This window comes from Phoenix dactylifera, chromosome 14 (assembly GCF_051530095.1).
Source record: "Phoenix dactylifera cultivar Ajwa chromosome 14, Ajwa_hap1_PhDact_Kaust_v1.1, whole genome shotgun sequence".
NCBI classification, from domain to species: Eukaryota; Viridiplantae; Streptophyta; class Magnoliopsida; order Arecales; family Arecaceae; genus Phoenix; species Phoenix dactylifera.
The window spans coordinates 5,962,943-5,970,213 of record NC_143203.1 but is presented as its reverse complement, the minus strand read 5'-3'; the positions used below and the strand labels follow the sequence as shown (position 1 = coordinate 5,970,213).

At 42.6% G+C, this 7,271-nt stretch overlaps 1 pseudogene; it reads right to left on the bottom strand.

The window, feature by feature from the left end:
• Nucleotides 1-5,617: 5,617 nt before the first annotated feature.
• Nucleotides 5,618-5,715, bottom strand: LOC120104916 (small nucleolar RNA R71; annotated as a pseudogene).
• Nucleotides 5,716-7,271: the final 1,556 nt, after the last annotated feature.

The window sequence follows — 7,271 nt, the reverse complement described above, 5'->3', positions numbered from 1 at the left end:
CAAGATCGCTGGAGAAGGGCGTGATGCTGGGAGAATGGCTGGATCTCGGGCGAAGATGATGAAAGGCGTCAATCCGTGGGAATGGCTGGATCTCGGAGAAGACGGGGACGGAGCTATAGACAGATGCCGATCTAGAAACAGCTGGGTTACCAGCTGCTGGGAAGGAGACTAATCCGGAAGCACAGCTTGGAACAGACTCGTTGAATGCAAACAGCTGGGATCGCGGAGGAATAGTCGCTGGCTGTATCGGCTGATGGCGGAATACCCGGGGATGAAGACGATGCCGCAGATGCTTGGATGCGGAAGACGCCCGGCTGGATGCATCGCGGGAGAAGTGGGAACGTGCGGAGGATCTAGCTATGGTTGCTGGGAGTGGATCTGGATGAAGACGGAGGAGCTGGATGCGGTGGGCACGCGGTTGATGCGGCTAGAACGGGCTGATGGTGCTGGTGCACCGCGTTGATCATGGAGAATTCCCTGTTTCAGCACTGGGAGGCTTGGATAGGCTTGGGTTTTCGGTGGAGATGCCCATTTAATCCCCTGTTTCAGCGCTGGATTGGAGCTGGCTGGGAGGAAAATGAACTGGGAGATGAACGAGATGTGAGCTGGGACAATCTCTGATGATTTGGGAAGAGGTCTTCCCTTGGTTCGGTGCTGAGATGGAAGGGAGAGATTTCCCCTGTTTTGGATGCGGGGGTGAAAGAATGGATAGCCGATTTGGAAGAGTCTGTTTTGCTGGCTGATACGCTGAGGTGGACAGAGCTTGGGTTGTGTTGCAATTGGGCTGATCTCCCTATTTTGGCTTGGTTTATGGGGTTGAGCTCCATCATGTGATGATGCTGACAAGGAAGGGGAGATCAGGTTGATTTTGGAATGAAGCGGATCCTCCCCTAGGATGACTCCTCATGGACAGCTTGGGAGGAAGCGTGATGCGGAGATGGAAATTTCTGAACCGTTGGATTGCTTTGGAAGCCATGAACGGTGGATAGTGCTTGGGTGCATGCATGGCAGATGGGCATTGGGCTCAAACCCAATGTTATTGAGTCTCTGGGATTACTTGCACTTAGCTTAAGGAAGGAATTATTTATTTCTTAACATATATTAAATTTATTTCAATGATTATTCAATTTCATGGTAAAATAAGTATTTATCCATTTAAGAACATTGTTAAGTGCTAAAAAAAATATTAAATTATAGATTAATCAGCACTTATCATCCATAGGTCTATCTGACAAAGTAGATGCACTATCCCGCAAGTTGGACCAGCTAATGTCTAGAGAACAGCTTCCAAACTTTTCCCAAGCACAAGTTTGTGCTCTCTGTTCTAGCCCATCTCACCCTGTTTTTGAGTGTCTTTTGGCAGCTCAATTTCCTGAATTTGTGCAAGAACAAGTTAATGCTGCCCAAACACAGTTCTGACCGGATAATGACCCATATTCCACTACTTATAATCCGGGATGGGGCAACCATCCAAACTTCTCTTGGAAGCATTTCATTTACTTTCAACCCTTTCCGAATGTTCATCCGAACCGTCCTCCTACTCACTATTCACAATTCCAGCATGTCTCTTGATCGGTTCTTTCAATTTCGAAAATAAACCACGCAATAGCACGTATCCTGTAGGATAGTGATTACGGGTGTCGGTCCATAGAAATTGGAGAATAAGTTATTTTTCTTTAAAAATAAGTCAAGAAAGAGAATTTGCAAACTTGATTTAACTAAATTAATCTATAAGTACGAATTAGAATTTATCAAAGTAAATGGATCTAGGGTTTGGAGTCCACCGCATAGCATTGCATCAGGGTCTGTGTTCTTAATAAATTTTTTATCTTTTGGAGAGGCATGCAAATTGGCTACAAGCCTTTTAAAATAAAAGCATAAAGAGTTTTAGGAAGATCCATCTTCGATATAGCATGAAGCGTCTACCTAAGTATGCTAATCTAGGGTGCAGCACACCTCATCTTCCTAGGCATGGATCATCTTAGACTACTTTAGCAAACATGAATAGTAAATGGCATGCTCAAAGTTTAAACATCATAAAGAAATTTTTCATTGATAATAAGAATTTAAACAAGCTCCAAAAAAATTATAAGAGTAAGAACAACAAATGCCCTGTTACATTGCTAGGGCTTCATCCAGCCCTAGACTAGATGTTCAGCCGCGCATGGCTTCCGGACGACCTTCCATCTTCATATGAAAATCTTCCGCTCCCTCTATTCCCAAAATACCCAAAGTATTCTCTCCCCCCCTCCTTTCTCTTTTTTTTTTTATTTTCTTTCTCTTCAAAACAGAGCAAGCTTCGTTTTCTCCCTTCCTCCCTCTGTGGTTCAAACCGAGAACTCCCATTATATAGAACTTCCCCACCCCTTGCAGCCGACTGAGGATCGAAACGGTCGTGGAATCGCTGGACGCTGATCACGAAAGAGGATCCCTCCTGGATGGTGAGAAACGGAAGAGATGGACGTGGGGGAGGCAATGATGCGCTTCCTGGCAGATGGCTGGTTGATTCGAGATACGAAGGGGAATCACGGACAACTGCATTGGGTGCTGGGGTCCCTGGAAATGGAAGGAGCTGTGATCGTATCCCGGAATGGTTGCGGCTACAAATGGATTGGAAGAAGCTGGAAGGAAATCTGGGAATGCTGGGTTGAATGCGGTTGAGATCCGTGGATGCTGGACTCATGCCGATGATTCTCCTTGCGAACAGTGGGATGCTGGGAAGATTGCATCGCGGGAGGGGATCAAATGTGGGAGGATGATCTTTGCAATGGTTTGGATGTTGAAGACTGATCCGTTGGTGGTTGAAGTCCATTGCAAATGGAAGATGATGAGAGCACAAAAGTACGATCTACACATCACTTAAATTAGTATTATTGCTAACAAATAATGATAGAAGTGCTGTATTAATATTATATTTTTGTGGGGTGCAGGTGATCGGAAATCAAAGCTAAAATGCACATTGGATCCAAAAATATGCATCACTGCAGGTGACCAGCCAACCGCATGTGTCAACCCCATTACACACTAGAAGGAGGTCAAGTTCAACCATCCACTTCATCGCAGCTTCAGTCTTCTATGAACCCAAGCATCTGAGCCACGTGCAGCCCATCTGCCCGCGTGGAAGAATCGCGAAGCATCCTCCGCGTCTGCTTCTCCCGAGCGGCCCAGCGTGCGACCCCTCATCCAGTGTCAGTGCAACCTCCCAGCATCCCGAGTCCTGATCTTTCCTTCCAGCATCCCACGATCTTCAGCCTTCCTCAGATTCGCGCATCCAAATCTCATCCTGTGGCCAGCATTCCGAGTCCGTCTTCTCCGCATGTGATTCAGCACTCGTCCGCGCCCCATCCTTCGATCCAGTCATCCGAATCCCAAGCACCAGCAGTCCAAGCTTCATCTTCAGCTCTCACGCGCTCCCGGATCTTTCTCCCCACCAGCGCATCATCTGAGTCCACGCGTTCATCCAGCCGTTCGTAAGAATCTCAGCTTCCATCTACGCTTCCCAGCATCTCTGCATCCTTCCGCGATGGAATAGAAGGGAATCCCAAATCCCGCGAGCAACTTGCTGCCCAGTCGTCCGCATCCGAAGATCCCGCATCCCAGCAAAGTCCCAGCCGTCTGCGAAGGATCATCCACATCCCAGGATCCACAATCAGATCCCCCAGGCGATCGTGATGTTCCAGAGTCTCAGGTCCCCGCGTTCGCAGCTTTCGGAGTTTGCTATCTCTTCAGCTCATCTGCGTCCGTCCATCCATCCGTTCACGGTGCATCCGAGCGTCACAGCAGGCCCCAAGTTCGCGATCTCATCACAGCCATCCGCGCCCATTCCCCTGCGAGCATGAGGGCTCGCACGAGCTATATGAGGATCTCTCGGCTGGGGAGAGGGGGGAGCGCTCTCATTCAAGGAAAATAGAGGAGCCGGCCTTAGCCATTTTTGAAAGAAAAAAAAAGAAGGAAGAAACAGGGGATGCCCTGTTCTTCCGAAAAGAAAAGAAAAAGAGAGGGAGAGGATAATATTTTAATGGAGGGCTGATTTCTTAGGTGAAGGGTGATGGAGGAACCTTTGATGTCTTATTTCCTTTCAAGTAAATTCTGAACGATTGATCTCTTTGATTTACATATATTAATATGTTTTTGATTCTTACATACTTATCTATGAGATAGATCTTTTATGGTTTATATTTATTGATTCATGGATTATTTCGACATTTGATTTGTCGTAGACGTAATCGGCACGATAAATACTTAGATCTTGAATTCATGTTTTCAAATTATATACTCCATGATTAAAACTATTCTATCTGATTGATCCTTAATCAAGAATCACAGAATTTAATTGTTGAAAATAATATCATCAAGGGGGATTCCAGGTCCCTACACCATCTTAATCTATCCAAACTTCGATTCTCTGTTTACTGATTTATTTTTTATTTGCAAAACATCATCTTAATCCACAAATTTATTGAATTAATTAATCTAAAATTATATTAAAAAAATTTCATATATATTTCGTTCCCTGAGGATTCGACCTCGAACTTCCGAGAATTTACTACTTGTACGATTCTTCTATACTTGGGAGATTAGTTTTGCGAAAGCATTCTTGCGAACGCGTCAAGTTTTTGGCGTCGTTGCCAGGGAACGGCTGAGTTATTAGTATAATTTTAGATTTAATTAGTACCTTAGTAGTTAGTCCTTTTCTTTCGGAAAAAAAAATTAAATTAAATCTTTATTGCTTTTTTTTTCCTGCATAGTCTGCATCAAACTCTGATATCAAAGTAATTCACCATCTGATTGGACTCAAATTTTGTTGGATGGTGCAGGACACGTGTTTCCTTTATCTGAACGGTCCGATTGATATTCTGAGATTGTTACGACCATTAGATTAATATGATACCTTGCTGCTGTCTATTTTAAATTTTCTGTGTTTAAATTTTTTTTCTTAGAATCAGAATTTTATTATTATCATATCTCTTTAACCCTTGAATTTAAACAAGGGTGATCATTGCTAATTGAAAATTGATAAGAACTTTAAGAAAAGATCAAGGGTGATCATTGAAAAAATAAATAAATAAATAAATAAACTCTGAAATTTTGTATGCTAGGTTGGAATAGGGACAACATTGGGCGTCTGAATCGACAAACTTTTGACAATTCCTTAGATCATATTATTGAAACTCTTTCGCAAAATCTTGGATCTGGTGAGATGGCTGATGACGATGTAGGAAATCACCATGGTAATGAGGGTAGACCCCCAGTTATGACACTTCGACAATACTTACACCCTACTAGGACTAGTCAACCTTTATGCATGATTATTTCTGAAAACGTAGGACACTTTGAAATCAAACCAGGAGTAATTCAATTGCTGCCCAAATATCATGGGATGGAATCCGAGAACCCTTATCTTCACCTTAAGAATTTTGAGAAAATTAGCATCACATTTAGAGTGCCAAATGTATCGGAAGACGTCCTTAAATTGAACTTGTTTTCTTTTTTCTTAAAGGATAAAGCCAAAACATGGCTGAATTCCTTGAGAACTAGATCGCTAGGAACATGGCATGATATGCAAAGAGAATTTTTGAAAAAATTCTTTCCCACATAAAGGACTAACTTTTTGAAAAGGCACATTAGTAATTTCCAACAAAAAGACCATGAAACATTTTATGAATGCTGGGAGAGATTTAAAGATTTGCTTCTCTCTTGTCCTCATCACGGGTTTGAAACATGGAGAACCATTAGTTTTTTTTATGAAGGGTTGTCTCCACAGTTAAAACAATTTATAAAGACTATGTGCAATAGTCTATTTTTGGAAAAGCAATCCGATGAGGCATGGGACTATTTAGACTCTCTCGCAGAGACTGCACAATTACGGGATATAGGGGATAGAGTGAATAAACCTTTGCCTAAGCCTACTAGCATTGGACACGGGGGCCTTGACAACCTTAGTACTCAGGATGATATTCAGGCTAAAATGGTAGCCCTTAATAGGAAGGTAGTGGAAATTGAACTTAGAAGGATTGAACCCGTCAAGACCATAGAACATAACAACGAGTGCTGTAGGATTTGTGAGATGCCTGGCCACCTCACCACTGATTGCCCCACAATACCCGCATTCAAGGAAGTCTTGCATGATCAGGCCAATGTTATGAATACATATCAAAAACCTTTTAATAATCCTTTTTCGGGTACTTACAACCCTGGATGGAAGAACCATCCAAATTTCAGGTGGAGGAATGACCAACCTCAACAAGTATATAACCCAACTCCTCCACCTCCGCAACCTCATTATGCACACGCACCCCCTCAAAAACCCAGTTTCTAAGAAACTTTGCAATCTTTCATGCAAGGTCAAGATAAAATCAATGATGAAATAAGAAATCAACTGACAACGCTGACCACTGCTTTAAGTTCTCAAGAGAAGGGTAAGCTACCAGCTCAACCACAACCTAATCCTCAAGTCTACGGCGGTAGCTATGCATCATCTTCAACTTCGCATAAAGAACAAGCGAAGAGTATAATAACTTTGCGAAGTGGAAAGGTTATTGACCGACCAATCCCAGAACAAACTCAAGCCATACCTGATTCCGACCCTTTAAAGACAAAAGAAAAGGATAACGAAGAAACTGAAGCACCAACATCTACTGAAAAAAATCAAATGTCCTTTTCCAGCACCATTTCCACAAAGATTAAAGCCCTTGCAAAAGCTTGAACCAAACTCTAAAATTCTTGAGTTTTTTAAGCAAGTAAAAATCAATGTATCTCTTCTTGATGCAATCAAACAAGTGCCTTCATATGCAAAATTTTTGAAGGATTTGTGCACTGTCAAGCGTCGATTAAATGTCAAGAAGAAGGCATTTTTGGCTGAAAATGTGAGTGCAATTTTACAGCATAACATTCTTCCTAAATATAAAGATCCAAGTTGCCCAACTATCTCGTGCATCATTGGCAATTTTAGGATTGAGCGAGCATTACTTGATTTAGGAGCGAGTGTGAACTTGTTGCCATATACGGTAAATGAGCAACTCGGTTTGGGTGAGTTGAAACCAACAACTATCACCTTACAATTAGCTGACAGGTTAGTGAAGGTCCCAAGAGGGATTATCGAAGATGTATTGGTCCAAGTAGACAAGTTCTATTTTTCTGTCGACTTTATTGTACTGGACACACATCTGGCTTCCAATTCACCATCTCAGATTCCGGTCATCTTAGGACGTCCATTCCTTGCAACTTCTAATGCATTGATCAATTGTAGGAATGGTGTCATGAAGCTTTCT